Below are 18,222 nucleotides of genomic sequence, written 5' to 3'. Positions count from 1 at the left end.
TCAGGCGGTCGCACCTAACTGGATATCGACTAATAATTAATCAAGTAACAGCAATATCAGAAAAGTATCAAGCAATTCAATATAATTACGACTGACTTATTCTGTCTTTTGTTTTCTCTTTTGGTTCGGTGGTAGTTTTTACCTGGCTCGGTGAATGCAGTCGGTAGCTCGCGAAGTTGGGCCTATCGCGGGTCGCCATACTTGATCAGTTACAGGTGTCGGCCGGTAGAGCGCGGGCGGTTCACAAGTCGCGATCAAAGTAAAAAGTGCATTAGTCGGTTGTTCTCAGTCACAGTCACAGAAAAACACAACCAAACTGAAGAAATACAAGAATAGTTAACCAAGAACAACACTAGTAAAGTTCACAGAGTTTTTTTAAATGAATTGACCGAGTATTTCTTGTGTTTTACCTGTCCGGTCGCTATATGTCAAAGACTCGGTATTTCTACTGTTGCTAACGCGAGTAGTGTGTGTCCGTCTTTTCTTGTGTCGTGTGGTTTATTTCTTGTTTACCGGAGGTTTACTGGTTCTCGGCTGACACTGGCTAAAACCAGCTACTCTGCAAAAGGCGAACGATCCTAAGGTTTATTTATTTTTTTATCATATCACTAACCCCTGCAAAAACTAACACCGGAAACTTGTTTTGATCTTCAACTTTGGCGTGTTCGAAGCCGTAACAACTAAACTTGCGAGCAAATCAGGTAGGTATAATAATAATAATTAATCCTCTTGAGCAGTGAACCGGGAACATGTCAACAAATGTAATGACTTGTTTGTAGGTACTCTGATTCATAAATGCACTGACTAATGCTGAACTATTAACACTTTCAAAATACTATCAACAAACGGTATCGACTATTTATTTTCACAAATATGGCACGTGCACAGGATATTGACATTTGATAGGTACATGCTGTGCTTGTGTATGTAATAAGAATAATAATAATGTTGTTTATGCGAGATGTTTTCTTTTGAAATTATAATTTTAAATTTATTTAAAAACGTACAATATTATCTTATATTGTATTACTGGTGAAAAATCCCAGAATGTAACTTGATTTTTCCAAAGTGAAAACATGTAAATTTTATTTGAACTTCAAATGAGGATCAATCATCAAACATTCTAATTTCAAATCATATTTATTTAGAAATTAAGCGTAATTTTCTAGATTTAAACTATAGGTATTATGTGTAAAGAATAATTCAAACAAGCGATAATGTAGGTACCTACCTATAATGTAATATAATAGGTACCTACTACCTATTATGTTACATTATAGGTACCTACTTTATCGCTTGTTTTAATTGATTTTTCAAATTTGTATTTTTTAATATCTAGTGATTTTTCACCTATCCACGTACTCGTGAATGTGAACTTTATTTTTCCAGTAGAAAACTCAAAAATACAACAGATATGTAAAGAAAATTATAGAAAACAATATTTTTATAATTCAAAGAAGTAATAAAATGCCTACTTATAATACATTATACAAAACGATTATGTATTTTTATTGCTTATTTGTAATTGAGATAAAATTTCTAAGGACGGGTTGTTTCGGAGAATTTGAACAATTCATCAAATTTCAACGTTCATTTTCGGGTTCTGTGGAAGTCATATTCAAGTTGTTATTATATCATTACAGGCTAGTTCCTTGACATAACTTAAATAATAACAGAATATGAAAATTCATTTTGAAATTTGATGAATTGATCAATTTCTCCGAAACAACCCATCGTAAGAAATTTTATTTTAATTTCAAATAAGCGATAAAAATACGAAATCGTTTTCTATAACGTATTATAGGTAGGCAATTTATTGGTTCTTTGAATAACAAAATTGTTTTCTAAAATTTTCTTTACAAATCAGTTCTATTTTTGAAAATTTAACACTTGTACTTGATTTTTGTTTGAAAAGGCGTTTATAATCTTCTTCTTCTTATTTTAATATGTAAAAAATCAGCCTGCGTATGTTTGTGCTCGCAAATCTCGAGAAGTAGTCGACTGATATGGCTGAAAATTTAAAGTTGGTTCTTATTAGTGCCAGGAGTATTTAGAGAGTGGTTTTAATGGTAGAATAAGTCGGGGACGCTCGAGGAATACTTAACGCAAAATCTCTGCACCGGAATTAGATACGGAGCCGAATTAAATTCGATGTAATGTAGTTTTTTAACAGTAACATTATGGTATACAGTAGTTGATAGTGGAAGAAGTCGCAGACGCCCAAGAAAGACATTAGCAATAGCGAAGCATTACGCGGTCCACTAGTAAAATGATGTATTATTATTGAAGCCGTTGGCAGGTCTGTTGCTACGCACGACCTAGGAATGTGTAATGAGACGAGGGAATCTAGAATTCCAGGTAGTTAGCGCAGGTTAAAAACTATAAGTGATCCCTGTCTAGGCAAATATGATATTTCTCAGTAGTGTTTACCTGCTTGACATAATGTAGTTTATTTTTCTAATCAAATGTTGTTATTTTTGTTGAATGCTCAAAATAATGACACGAGTCTAGGACCTGCGTTATCATTTTGTAAGCATTAAATTTATTAAAAAATATACAATTATTAATAATCAAGGGTTTTTTTTCATTAGCTCCACACAGGAGGCCCTGAAGAAAATAATTTTCTTCATGGCCTATGTCATCTTTGAGAATACTGTGTGAATGGTTTTTTTAAGAAAAGGAAGGAAGATCTGGGATAGAAAAAGGTACCAGTGTGTCCAGAAGTTACTGAGGTGAAAGACGATGGGTAGAGAGATTCAAGCGGGAGAGGTAAAAAGATCTCACTCAACTACAGTTGAGTGTCTGGTGGACAGAAGCATCTGCCGCCAAGATCTAAACAATCATCAACCCATGAACTTGGGCACCCCTGCCAAGTTACTAAACGTAGCGAACCACTTGGGGTGATCTATGGCAAAAGTGTTGGTTATCCAATAAATGGTTCCCGAGGCGGCAGTGTCCAAACCCGCAACAAATTGTGATTGAGATATATTTATCTTACAATTTACCACTTAAACCTACGTCCTACATAGATACTCGTGTGTACGAGTATAAATATTATACTTTCCTGTATCTAGTAACTTATAAATTTAGTTACTTATTCAACGTTATTGCAGCAAATATAAATAACTTTAATTTGTCGATTAACAGGTTTTACAACCGACAGTTAAACATGATGCAATATAATATTCAATATTTACGATATCCCTCAACAACTGTGCCGCGAATGTAATTCGAAACTGCTCAGAACAAAAATACCTAATCACATTACACCAAACATGAGAATCCCTCGGTAAATGAACATGTTTAGACATGACACATAATTCAAAAAGATTTTTTGTGTTCAGCAAACAGTAGGTGTGTCGGATGTGAACTCTGTGCTCGTAGCAAGTTCCAAATTCCTCTTCCTGTACTGCATTGTCATTACAATGACACTGAAGATATACCCAACTGAATCAATATGTTATGAGTTCACCAATCTCACCGCACAGATCATATACATAGCCATAGACGATAGACAATCAGCCAAATTTGCTGTGTGGAAAAATGTGTCTTTCGTAGTTCGTTTGAAGTATGAAAACAAGCTGACACGACCATGATATCTTATTAAAATCTCCAGCAGTCCAACACAGTGGAAATCTGAAAGGATATTGAAGACCGGAAGGATGTTGTATGTACGTACATTTTTTTTTTGCAAATACTTTTTTTTTTACTTCTAATTTCTTACCCATTAATGAAATGTATCATTGAAGGAGAAGACAATACTAACAAATATAAACGGAACATGAAACAGAACGAGGCACAGAAAATAAAAAAGGTAACGGTCTCAACTGTACTATCCCATATAAGTACAAATCGGATGTGTTTATCCGAGACATTATCAAGGTTACAAACCAATTCTTTAGATTTTTGTGATAATTTAAAAAAGATTATTGCAAAGTTATGATACACGCGTATTTATGACAATCATACATTATTTTTATTTTTTGCAATGGGTTTTTACTGATGATCTCACTTCAGTGGGAACAATCCGGTTACAATAGTTCACTTGATACACAATATGGACATATAGTTTTCAAAAATCTAATCAGACATATGATACATTCAGTTGCGTATATCTAAATAAAGATTCATAATCAAAAACAAATCAAAATTCACTGAAATGACAAATTAGTACAAAGATATGCAAAATACAACAAATAGAGACATAAATAGACACAGGTAATACATAGTGTAATTATCGCAATATATTTTTAGCAACGGCAGAACACTTTTCATGAATCCGTTTAAATTATCCAAGAAAATGTCTACTTCAGCACACTCCATCTTATTATATAGTTGATACATTTAGGTCAGAGGTCTATTTTAAAAATAATATTCACCCTATAATATCATAGTTTAATTATACTGTGGGGACTAAATTTTTAACAGTTAGTGAGTGCCTCACACAGTTTTTCTGAGTAAATAAGTTTTTACTGAAAATATTAATAACTGACTAACATCATGCAAAGAAAAATAAGATAGTTTCAATGTGGTATTACCACAGTTTGATAATGGCCTTGATCGTCGAAACAGATGTCACTATAATAAAACTGCAATATTTGCAAATTGTCACAATAATAATTACATTATTAAATTTGATTTTATTCAAATAAACAAAAAATAACTGGGTTAATTGACTAAAATAAAATATCGACGAAAAATCGCTGCACGTGGCGAAAGTCCTGGGTATCGATTCTTCAATTCAGGCCGCTCGCAATCGCTGTCGGAAAGTACGTACATTTGTCGACATTCTTATTCTTGAGTCTCGTCGAAGTTACATAATGACGCCAAACGTCAAAAGTCATTCCACTCGAACAACAAGTGGGTCGAACCACTCGTTGTTCGAGTGGAATGACTTCGTCGAGAATCGAGGCCCTGCTACATTATTGTCATTTTTATTAATGAGGGTGACTTTATTTAACATTGAGACGACTATAGACTACAAAGAATTTACTTTACAACGTATTTTGGAACACAGCAGTGATTTTCGAATTAATTGATAGTTATTTCTGTCTTCCGGGCACCCAGACTTCCACTACGTGTTTGCTACGTCCCTGGTTAAATCCCTTTGCCCTTTGAAAGGTAATGTGGGCGGGAAGTTAAACGGGAGATATACTCGGGAGGTATTCGAGAAGAAATAAAGCATGGGAAATGTAAATAAAAACACACCAGACAACAAATATCCCGCGTGGGAGTAGAAACAAGGAAAAGTACAAAGGTATTTATTATCATCTACAAAACTTGCATTACGATAATATGATGAGCCCCGTGGCAGATTGGTAAGAACATTGACTGGTTGATTGAATGGTTCATAAGTGGCGGGCTTAAAAAACCCTGGGACATTTTTTTAAAATTTTATTTTACGACTACCAGCAAGTCAACTTCTCCCAACTGCTCAACTCCTGCCACCGATTTGGATCCTGTGAGAAACTATGGCATCCACAATTAGTGTATATACGTTATGTGGCTGAAGGTAGTGGGGAGGAAAGATGAGATGGACCTGACTATTCAGAGCTGGTGACCAAGCATGGCTAAACCCATTTCAAGTAACGTTTCAATTATGAATGGTGGTCTTTCACCAGGGAGATTCTGAAAGTATGTACCACTCTGGAGTGTTTATTGAAGATTGCATTGCATTATTTTACCTGCTATTTAAAAAAATTAAATAAATAAAACAGGTTGGTACCTACTTTGTTAAATCCACAAAACGTATTTTATACGTGAACGTTAAGAAGTTTGGTTTAGAAGAAAACTGATTTTGCTTATTTAAAATTATATATCTGCTCAAGAAAGATTTTCGATATTTTGAAAATGTTGGTCATCTTCACCCGAAGTTCCACACACAAACACACTAAAGACAGTGAGGAAACAAACATACATATTTAGATGTAAAATAAAGGTTTACTCAGAATGACCTACTTTGCTTTCTGCAATAAATTATGGTTTAATACTCGTAGGCTAGGTGGAGATTATAATAAAACAAATACAACCCTGTACATAGCACAAAAAATAATATAAAAAACAATTAAATTAAATTTTTTTTTATATTTTTTTTATTTTTTTTAAAAGAAAGACAAACATTCCCAGGTTACGAATAACCCAACAATGTTTGAAAATCTCCTACTACCACCACAGAAAGCCGAAAATGTTGCTTGTGTTGTGATGGAGGACTTAGCCAGCCGAGGAATCGAACACGCGACGCTCGGGTGAGACCCAAGCGCTATGCCCACTCAACCACTGACCGGTCACATATTGGACATATAAATCAGAAATTTTGTTTAAAAAATTGCAACATTATAAATTTACAAAGATAATATTCTAAATAAAACCGCACCATTTAAAAATAATAGTAAACTCTGACAAAATGTAAAAAAAAAACAATATGCAATTCAAATATAAATATCTTGTTTTTTAATACATTACCTTAAAGTATCAAAAATAGAAATGACAATAAAGTTTTTAATTCTTGTTTTAATGATAAACTAATGTTTATAAGACAAGGTTTTTATGCATAGCACAAAGGATAACCAATTATTAAAAGCAATAATTAATCGCCTGAAATATGTTTCCGTCGGCGGCATTTATTTTTACTCCGGAAATATTTTCAATTTGTATGAATATTTCAGGCGACTAATTATTGCTTATAATAAAGATTTTAAATATTATCTGCAAAAACACACTGAAAATATTAACTGAATATTTTAATATATAAATAACAAATATAATAATACATCCCTCATACACACAAGCCTAGCTTTATCGAGGTGGTACATCTTTTGTATAGCAAAACGTTAAAAAAAATCTTTTCAGTGTGTTCCATCATGTTATTTATTCGGTAGGTAGGTTTGATAATCTTTCAATAATCATTGCCGTTCGATTATAAATAATAATCATAATCTTCAGTACAATTATCTCTGCATCACCATTTAATTCCTACTCCATCCATCTAATTACTCTTTGCAAGTAAGTACTCGATTAATTCCTCTATCAAACAACTTTCCATAGCTTCTAACTAGACTGAAGCGGCTTACCACAAATTACATATATATATTACTCTGTTAAGTGTCTTTAACACCTATGGTCGATCAACTTCCTCGTTTATTCGTTCTGAAGTCACCACAAATCGACTCAACAATCAGCTGTATTTCGCTCCAATTAAAATCTCAATCATTATTGATTTTCATTATAATATATAGATCCGACATATTAGTTACCAGCCAATCATTGAAATGCTTTTGCAATCATTTGTTATCGATTGCAGATACTTTGTAAGATAATAATTGGCCAATTTTATAATTCCATTTAGTGATTAAATTGACTTCAAGGACGCTTTAAATACGTCACTGTGAAATGTACACAGTACTATTTCAGAAATAATTTTTCATTTTTCTATTTTCAAAGAACCTCACATTTCTCCATTTCGCGAACGCGTCTGAGAAAATATGAGTATTGCTGGTATTCAAATCCTGTTAAAAATGGGATTGAAGACAGTTTCCTAATAAAATCGCAGTAAATTCATAAAAATACTGAAAGTTTATTACGAAACCTGTCAGTTCATTCGTTAAAGGCCTGCAATCCCGTTTTTAACCGAATTATAAATAATTGTGCGTGAACCCAGCGCCTTAAATGTCCTGTAGGTACATACCCAGAAATTCATACATGTAAGAATAATTTACAAATTGCGAAAATAAGTAAGTTATGACGAAAATAAAATCAGATGGCGCTCGATGAAAATATTGCGTCGTCACCCCAAGAGTTAAGATAAAAAATTCTGCCTTTTTTTATAAACCCCACGCAGCCCTTTGTTATCTTTGGGTAAGCTGTGTGGAGTGTATTTTTGATGAAAGAAATCAGTTATCTTCGGTCTAGAAGAAACCCTTGTTGTATGATGGAATCTTTCCACAGCCGAGCTTTTGAACATAAGAACAATTCGTGGAAACGCCCGCACTCATGTAACATACGAGTATATGTATTTCTTATATAGAAGAAAGATAAAATAAGAAAGCTTGCTTATCATCTATTGAGTCTGTTCTACGGGTATTTCAATGGAGCCTACTTTGAAGGTCTAACAGCATTGGTCTCCTATGCACCGGTGCACGTGCGCAAAGCACAACGGATACGAGCGGAACACCAGTTCACAGTAGTTGATATTAACTTCATGAGAATGGGTCGTTTCTTCGATTCGTTTTTGCGTAAGTGAAACGAGCTACCGGTAAATATTTTTCCTCCTTATAATCCGGGTCTCTTCAAGACCCGCATTCAAAAATCCCTTCCCACTGCCCCTATCTTAACCCGCTTCGCAATGATGCCAAACCTGTAAAATAAAAATAAATATTGTTTTGTCGCGTCGGTACCCTACAAATAAAATGCCAGCAGTATAATTATGTACATAGTTGAATCACTGTTTTCATATGTGTATTTTTTTTATACGAACACGTTCGTTTTTAAGTTGCACGAAGTATCACGTCGCGATGTTTTGCACGGATATAATATTTATTTGGGACAAACAAGTTGATGTATTTCATTCTAAGTATACGGTTTATGAACATGCTTCCGGATATCAACTTGTAAAAATGTTTGCATAATAATTATTACGATGCAATTTGGTTATCGATTAACTAGCGTCTACCTGTGACAAATCACTGCAAAATATGGTTGAATTTTTACCTTTATGTTAGAAGTAACATAAATACGGAAGAAGTAAATAAGTAAACAAATTTCAACATACAAAAACTTTTATTAAGGCGATGCACTACGTCGTGTTATATTTTAAATCGAGCCGCTATCAATAACACCCCTTACGTAGATGGCGATAAGGTTTAAATTCCCGCTTAACACCATCCGCCTGTTTTGATTTATGCAAGAAAAAAACATGGCCAAAAAGTGTATTTTATTTTATTGTGTGGTTGTTCAGGCATAAATATTTAATTTTTTTCCGATCATTTTATAAATAACTTAATTTTCCACATTATACAATAAAATCATACCGAAAATGGGTTCGTAAGTAAGAGATTTTGAACTTTAAAGCAGTTTTCATATGCCTTATACATTTTTTACTGGGCTTATAAAAAGACTTATCTAAAAAATGCTCGATTATTTCAAAGGTCAAAATGTATTCTATTCGCAGTATTTAATTAAAGCATCTGAAACATTTCTAGGCGGCCAAATTTGGAACCAAAAACACATGATTTTACATTACTACGTAGTGCTTCGCCTTAATAGATCAGTTAGACAACCGTACAAAAAAAAAACATAAATACTCCGACGGTAAATACAAGCTTTGGACAAAGACACCACAAATATCAGGTATTAAGAGAATTTAACAATATTTCACTCGATATAAAAAGTTAGGGAAACAACAAAACATTTCAGAAGCAAAATTAAAAGATCGATTGAATAACAAAAAAGGCAATATTACAAAAAAATATAACGTAAAGTGAAAAAAAAAATAAGGTGCCGTTTTTATTACCACCTTTGTTATTGTATTTTATTTCATTTCATCTCAGTTTTATTTTATTTCAATATATTATTTCATATTATATTCGACCGGTCAGTGGCTGAGTTGGCACCGCGTTTGGGTCCCATCTAGGCGTAGTGTGGTCAGTTCCTCGGCTAGCTAAGTCCTCCATTACAACACAAGCAACATTTTTCATTAACTGTGGTGGTAGTAGGAGATATTCTAATATTGTCAGGTTATTTGTAACCCGGGAATGTTTGTCTTCCAGTGAGTCCCACATTATAAAATAATGTTTAAAATACGTAAAGGTATTAAATCTATCTTCTATGTACATAAATAAATATGTAAATGTTCGTTTGATCAAAATCTTAAATCTCCGAAAGTTCTTCATCGATTGTTTTGAAATTTTGACAGAACATTGCATTTAATACATATATTATATAGATGTCACCTGTGACAGGTTAAAACATGTTTTGTTGAAAAAATAACGCCATCTGTTGGACGTAAAAACACCACGAGATATTTTTTTCTATCTGCTCAGACTGACTGAGCCATAGCAACGCGTGGTGGGGTAAAGCTAGTAACTAATTAAAAAATATCACTGTCTTTGTGATGGAACATTATAAAAAAAATATATATCAATAAACTTTCTATTTGTGTAAACTAGTAGGTAGGTATGTATGCATTTGATACTTACGTTTTTTCTCATCGCTAATTTTATTGATATTGTTATGTTTTATTGTCAACAGTCTGTGTATTGATGTTTGATTTTAATACGCAATTGGTCCTCACGCACAATACACCAGCCATAACAAATGTGAGTTAGGTATTTGGATCAGAAACAAGTGAACCGAACACACAGCATTGGAAAGTCGACTCTTCGAACCGATTAATATATTGCAAATTGTATGCACTTTGTACCGCCTCACGCATTTGATACGAATAAATCCATAAATTCAAACAATGCTATAAAATTATAAATAAATATGTTTGATTTTACGAGCTGCTCTAATTACAATAATCACATTAAGGAGACACTTTTCCTTATACTGAAATTTTCCTTGACTTGTTACTGGTGATTTATGATTTAAGATTTTCACGGCCAAAAGTATTTTTGTTATTTGTTTTTGGGGTATTATGCCGTGTTGCGCTAACTCCTTCTTTAGCCTTAGGCTACACGGCATAATACCCCAAAAACAAATAACAAAAAAAAAATGTTACTGGTGATGTTTAATGTTAAATTTCACGTTTGATACCTTCACCAGGCGCAACATCATCCAAAAAAATGATTGTATTTATTTGGACTGTAACTTAAGTTACTCGAAAGGTGAAAGTACGATGCGACTGTTGTACTCTTGCTGACTTTGGACGAAATGAACAATCACTCCTACAGAACTGTTTACTTCTGATATAATTTATTTTTAATTTTACGCCCATTTTAAATTATTATTTTTTCAACACAAATAACGTCTTAATAATCCCAACATTACAAAACAAAACACTTCACCATGCAAGGTGGGACAATGATAGATTGGAAATACGTAGTACAATAAATAAATTAAGTTTGTTTAATTAAATTTGTTGATCTGCTTGCCGATATAAATACTACTAAGACCTGTTTATGTTAAGTGATTGATATTTCAAATATGTCAACAACATCCTGATAATTATAACACAAATTCTGTATACGGCGAAGTATACATTGTGTTTCCGTGTCGGAGTTGTCACGATAAAACGGTGTTGCCTCGATTATTGCCGAGATTTTGCCTCGATTGTCCAGCTTCATGCCGATACTTGCAGAAGGAATTTTTAAAGCCAGAAAACTCTCTTTGGTATGCACTAGTTCATTCCAAGCACATTTGTAATTATTTATTTATTTTTATATTCTACGCTTATACGGGCTTTTACAAACATTTCATATACATAATAGTTTAATTGAACTGTAGTCAAGAAGTAAAATTTGCTATCAGTTAAATAGAAATTTAATGCAGAAGAATAGTATATAGTAATAGAAGACACAGATTGATCGTCACGTGTACCCCTTCAGATCTTGAAAAATACAAACTTTGAAAATTAATTTAATTCTAGCTCTGTTTAATGTTTGAAGAAAACCGTTTCACTTGGTTTTGTTTCCTCGAATGATTGAAAAGCCCATTCCTGAACCCATAAACTTCGAGCTCGAAGAGAACACATCAACTAGGTATCTGTCGTGGTTCCCCGAGTTGCTGAAATATCCACCACGTACCAACAAACCTCGCGTCCGAGTCGTTATGCATCATTACAGTATTTCTCTCGTAAATGTAGTTCCATGGATTTCCAAAAAACCTATCACGAAAACAAGAACCTCTTCTGTGGGAACTGTCTCTAGTTGTTGTTATTCCTTAAGTTACAGAAATTGAAACCTCGAGCACGAAGAGCACTCTAGTTGTTTTGGTTCTATGAGTAAAGGAATGTGCCATCATCAGCTCGAAGAGAACTATCTCCCGTGAACTATCTCCCCTTGTGATCGTGGTTGCATTAGTGCCTTGAAAGCTCTTTCAAAATTTTTCAGCATATTAGACATTGAATGACAGCCGTTGGGTGTAGTTAGCATCTTCATTTTAATATTATGCAGCGTATTTTCTGTCTGCAACGTGTTGATGTGCACCACCACGTATCATTGTCCTCTATTTAAACCTATCTTTTCAGCTTTTTATCTTAGTTGCAGTTCAATTTTGCTTTCTGAAGGTTAGTTTAGTTGGACTTTGAAGCTTATAATTTAGATCCCGGCGTTGGAATCTTTTAAACCATGAATATTTATTCTTTTGTCATAAATAAATTATAAAAAAACACTCAAAATAACAACAATTTGCCTTTACAAAATTCTCCGTCAGTAAAAATGGATTATCTACTGGATAATATCATAATTATTATATCTCTCGCCAAATTCCCACATCCGTTAGAGTTTCTTACCTTAGTGAGGTAATATTGACATTGTTAAATAGTATTAGGTACTATTATTGGTAGATTCTGTATATAACCATCCTTATCTTATTGGATATATTTCAAGGCAACAGCCATTCTTCAACAGCGAGGACCCTGCTATGTATTTTGAACGCTTGTTTGTTGTAGATTAGATAAAGTGAGTACTTCGAATAGTTTGTAGTCCCCTGCAACTACCGCACCGTTTAGACAGATGTTGGATGATGGCGTTTACTATAAATTTATTAAAATACCCAAATTAGGCAAATGCCCATCTTATAGTTGTGAAATTATACAAATAAGAATAATGGTTATATATCCTTGAGATTATGGCATCAGATTAGTATATTAGGTTAGCCATAGATGGCGTTAGCTGTCGAGAATAATAGGGTAATAAATAAGGTGGCAACCTCAAATTCGAGGTCTAAATTATTCCTATCGTCTGCCAATTAAGATGCCAGAGCTCATTTTTAATCTATCCCAATAAAAAGTCCAAAGTTTTTTTGTTAAAGCCGGAGTTTTTATTAAGAGTTTGACATAATCCCGGAGACAAACTGGCGCAGCCGGTAGGATCCTATCGGACGCTGCTTGGGGCTGAGTGATTTGGGTGCCTCGGTGTTGGTAGACAAATCCGGAGACGTCACGTCAGATGCATTGCAGCTGACTGCAAGAAATCTCTTTCTCCAGTCCTCAAGTTCAGTCTTATTCAGTCCAGTTCTCAATTCCAGTCCCGTTCGTGTGCTTATATCCTTCACTTCTCAATAATATGATTGTCTCAATGTCAGGGTTGATCCATGATAGGGATAGAGACGGAATGATGGGTTATTATCTTTTATCCGATTTCAGCAGCGATTCAAATGTATATTTCTTCAGTCAGACAATGATTTTATTCAGGAAGCTTTCCGATTCTGTTCTGCCACTTTCTATCAACCATGCTGTAAATTCTCTTTTTGATAGGGTCTGCTTTATACTGTATTATTAAATCCATTATATAATTCAGGAGTTAGAAAGACATGAAAATGTTGTCCAAACGATGTATTCTTTTTTGGTACTCTCACCCTTTTATCTGATCTTAGTCTTGTAGCTGCGATGAAGACTATACAAAGTTCGTATTTCAGTAAAAACACCACAAACAAAAATTATAATGTCTTTTAGTCGAATTTCTTCCCTTGTCCTGTTTGATTCGGGACACATGACCTCGTCAATGGGCCTCCTGGCGTCCTTGTCCTGCGACTTCCATCTGGAATCAGAATTTTCAGTGGATTTCAGTCAAGGCATTATAAATACGTGACCAAGCTACCTTCATTGCTACTTTAATTTAGAATAAGTTGTCAATAATTTTTACTAATTTCTTCTCGAATTGGCTGACTTGAAAGATATATTTGTTACTAGCGCAGACCCGTGAAAAATCACGGGATACTTTAATTGTACGATTTTCAAAGCTGAAAGTTTGTCTCAACTCCATTGCCTTTCAAAAGACGAATCTTTTGAATTCGAAATCCGTTAAAAACTTGCAAAATTACGACATCTGTCAAAAGTGTAATCAAAATAAATACAAATTTCAAATACTAGAATAATTAATTTTAATTTTTTTTTCTAGGAACCTACTTTATCGCTCATCTGAATCGTTCCCACAATCAATTCCAATCTTGAAAATCAAAGTAAATCGCAATTCTAGAGTTCATTGAAACAAGTTAGACATAGACATGAAGCACACTACCGATTTTTTTATTGCAAATAAATTGTAAAGTGTAAATTCGGCATGTTTAATGCAACCTACACGTTGAATAATTTGATTGACAGCTACGACCTACATTTTGCATAATATCTAATAATAAACCGCAGTGCTCTTTAGATGATGTATCGGGTGACCAGAATCAATTTTTCTCTCATCAAATTGTCTGGGCGATTTAAATAACCTGTTTTTTTTAATAACCTCCATCAAATTTAATGTCAAGTTCCTATTTTTGGCATTTCAAATTGTCCATTTTGATTACACCTAGTACTTTCTATAATCAATTTATTATCCTTGATTATTTTTTTCAAAACTTAGAGACATTTAAAGCTCAGTAGTAAGCATACAAAAAGAAGAAGAAAATGATTTGAAAGGCAGATATGTAAATACTAATATTAGAGAAAGATATTAAAAAAACGATCATAATTTAGCGAAAATCATGAAAATATTTACTAAACATGACTCGCTTAAAATGGTGATCGGGTATCTCATCAAAATGACAATTCAACACACCTACAAAAAGTTATGCAAAGTCATGAAAGGTGACGAAACAAAGACTAGGTTAAATAGGTTACATAGGTAACTATTAATTTTATTTGTTTTAGTGACTATATCACTTTTTAAAGGTGTGTTAAATTTTCATTTTGATGAATTATCATGGAACCGTTTTTGAACAGACTCAACAGGTGTAAACGCTGTGTTTGTTATTCTAGTATTTAAATGGCGGGTGTTCCGAAAAACTAGCGCCATTGATTACTTTTACACAAGGTGCACAGTTGCCCGCCGAAAGCAATTTTCATTTGCAGTCGTTCATATGTCGATATCGGTTGTGAAATTAATGACTGAATTTAGTATTTCCTTCCTAAAACATGGTTTTATTTCCAAGATGGGACTTACGACCATTACTTCATCTCCTAAATATGTAAATAATCCTATGCACAGAATACCGAAGGCTCACTCAATATAGTGGTATTTTAGACAACATTCCATAGAACATCCCCAAATATGGCATACGAAGGGAAACATAGTCTCATCTACGGATATATCATATAATATACCTACTAATTTATGTTTTGTGTCTGTCTATTGCTCTACTATTAGTGATTGTAGCTCTGGTTCAATGAACAAAAATTAGATTACACAAATGAAAGAATATCTTTGTTTTAAACCACTTTATTACATTTATATACGTCGACCGGTTTCGGTTGAACTCAACCTTCATCAGGACAGTACAAATGTAAACTAAAATATAATACAGAGGAAGATTATTAAGTAAACAATAAAGAAAGAGAAAGCATATAAATGTGAGGGAGAGAGCATCAGGGCAGCGGAGTAGGTAGTGGGGTCGGGGAGGGGTGGGGATTACCCGGGGAGAAAGGAAACATCTTTAAAATAGGGCTTTTAGTTAGTTCTATCAAGATAGAACTACCTAAAGCCGCGTCCAAATACGTGGCAAGCCTCTGCAAGCGTCCACAAGTCCCAGCGTCTGGTGCCGCGCGTGTGGCTTGGCTTGCGTAGGCTTGCAAGAGCTTGCGAGAGCTTGCCGCCGATCCGATCGAGGTCGGATATTTTGGCCCAAGCGGCAAGCGCTTGCGGCAAACGCTGGCGTGGCATCCACACGTTGGTACAACTTACGGACTAATAAACAAAAATTAGAATATTAAATGAATTATTTGGTACGCTTTCTATGGATTTTAATCATCCACCATCTTCTCTTTCGAATTCTTCGCTTTCTTTCGTTTTGTTTCGCTTTAAAATAGAAATAGGTTAGCGCAAAAATGACAGCTGATAACAGCTGCTTCGACGTCCGCCATCTTTGGGCGCTGCGAATAGTGCAAATGTACTGGCGCGCTTGCAAGTGTGGGGTCGCCAGCCATTCGCTTGCCAGAGCTTGCCTGAGCTTGCGACAAGCAGCTTGTCGCAAGGATCTGGACGTAGCATAAAGGTTAGTTCTATCAAGATACTACTACCTACTCCGCTGCCCTGATGCTCTCTCCCTCACATTTATATACTTTCTCTTTCTTTATTGTTTACTTAATAATCTTCCTCTGTATTATATTTTAGTTTATATTTGTACTGTCCTGGTGAAGGTTGAGTTCAACCGAAACCGGTCGACGTATATAAATGTAATAAAGTGGTTTAAAACAAAGATATTCTTTCATTTGTGTAATAATGTCAAGCCACAAAGTGTTTGCTTCCTTCGATAATTTAATAAAAAATAGATTTTTTTTCAAAATGGAAACTAATTGCTTCAAGAATTCAGACAAGCAATAAAGTAGGTACTTACCTTTGTATAGTATTATAACAGAAAATTGTTTGAATTATCATTTTCATCAAAATTGGAGCTGTTATGTCAAAAATTTAGACAAGCGATGAAATTTCTACCTGTAGCATATTATTTTTTACACGAATTCAAAAAATACATATATTTGAAATATCTATTTCTTTTGTTCAAATTTCTTATAAAGTCAGATTTCGTGATTATTCAATGGTCTGCACTCTTTACATTTCCAAGAAAGCTTTATTTACTACCTAATTAAATTTACTTACAATTTTTCACGGGTCTGCGCTACTATGCATTTGTTCACGGTGTCCGGAAACTCGTAGTATAAGAGGAAACTAGTGAATCTACATCACAGTTTGAGTTGATTTTGTAGTATATCTTTTTTTTCGTTCGAGCTTTGGATATCGAGTAAATCTTTCAAAAGTTTTCATCCATTTTGCTTGAAAAAAATATATTTCGATATGATTAGATTTAAAACGAGAAGTTTTTTTGGGTTCCCTATGTGATGCAGATTCACATTAACATTGTTGTTTAAAGGTTTTTTAAAAAGTACAAATTAAATAATCGTTAATTATTAACGAAAAATAAAAATAGAGGGAGGCAGAATTTGACATTAATTTTTCTTCTCTCTCTACACAATAGATCAACTATAAAATTTAATCTTCTATGTTCCCATTGAGGTTTATTATAAATTAAAAGTGAATGCCCGTTCCACGAAACCCTGTATAAAATTAATTTCAGAAGGCTAATGAATTGTTCGTATAATAGTGGTTACATTCTCCGGAAATGCACTTATCCCAATATGTTGAGTTGCACAGCCATCACATTACTCATAGTCAGTCAACAATTGATAGCTATTTCTACTTCTGCATCATTATTCACCATACTAATGGATTTCTCGATATGGAAATAACCAAATTAGGAAATATTCGTGCGATGTCGTTTCGTTGTTGCACAATGAATTAATAATACAAAAATGGAAATTTATTCAAATCTATCCATTGAGAGTTGCTTTTGTTTGCTGAGAATTCTATTTGAACTATTATAATTAGACGTTGGATACATCAGTATTTGAATAAGTCACAACTGTAAGGTGTGTGCAAACACAAATGGCAATTATTTTTGAAAAAAAAATATCACAAGTTCATTTCGATCCTAGTCCTTATAATACCTATAGCAAAACCATACATTTTTCAAATAAAGGTTTTTCTATTAATTTATCTTACTAGCTGTACCCCGCCACGCTTTGCTGTGGTTCAGTCTATCTATGCAGATAGAGAAACAATAGCGCGTTTTGCTTTTGCGTCCAACAAATGACGATGTTTTAATTAAAACGTGTTTTTACCTCACAAGTGACATCTACATAATATAGGTAAATAAAAACACACGCGTATTTGAATGCAAAGTTGTGTCAAAATTTCAAAGCAATCGGTGAAGAATTTACGGAGTTTTAAGATTTCGAACAAACGAACATCAACATTTTTGTTTATATAGATTAGTTTACATACATTTAAGCAATCGTAATTTATATTTCTTTCAATCTCATTTATACATCGTTTGTAATCTTACAATCTTTCTTGAACTTTGTAATCTTTTATGGATACCATAAAACATTTTATTAAGGATAACATATTGAAGCTTATATGGCTTCTTTAATTATTGACGGAGATATTCAACAACACTCAATAAAAATATGAAACAGACGAATACAGAAAATAGAAAGTTAACCGTCCCACCGTTGTACCA

General features: G+C 33.7%; 1 protein-coding gene across 1 annotated transcript in view; it reads left to right on the top strand.

The window, feature by feature from the left end:
• Positions 1-226: 226 nt before the first annotated feature.
• LOC149423329 (uncharacterized) overlaps positions 227-18,222 on the top strand; it is a 174,317-nt gene continuing 156,321 nt past the window's right edge. The window contains exon 1 of the mRNA XM_089632669.1: positions 227-583. The gene's annotated coding sequence lies outside the window, so the exon portion shown is untranslated. The remainder of the gene's footprint in view (positions 584-18,222) is intronic.

Source organism: Hesperophylax consimilis, chromosome 6 (assembly GCF_061612785.1).
Source record: "Hesperophylax consimilis isolate HC1 chromosome 6, BYU_Hcon_1.0, whole genome shotgun sequence".
NCBI lineage: Eukaryota > Metazoa > Arthropoda > Insecta > Trichoptera > Limnephilidae > Hesperophylax > Hesperophylax consimilis.
The sequence above is the reverse complement of the archived record's forward strand: the minus strand, read 5'-3'. Positions and strand labels throughout refer to the sequence as shown.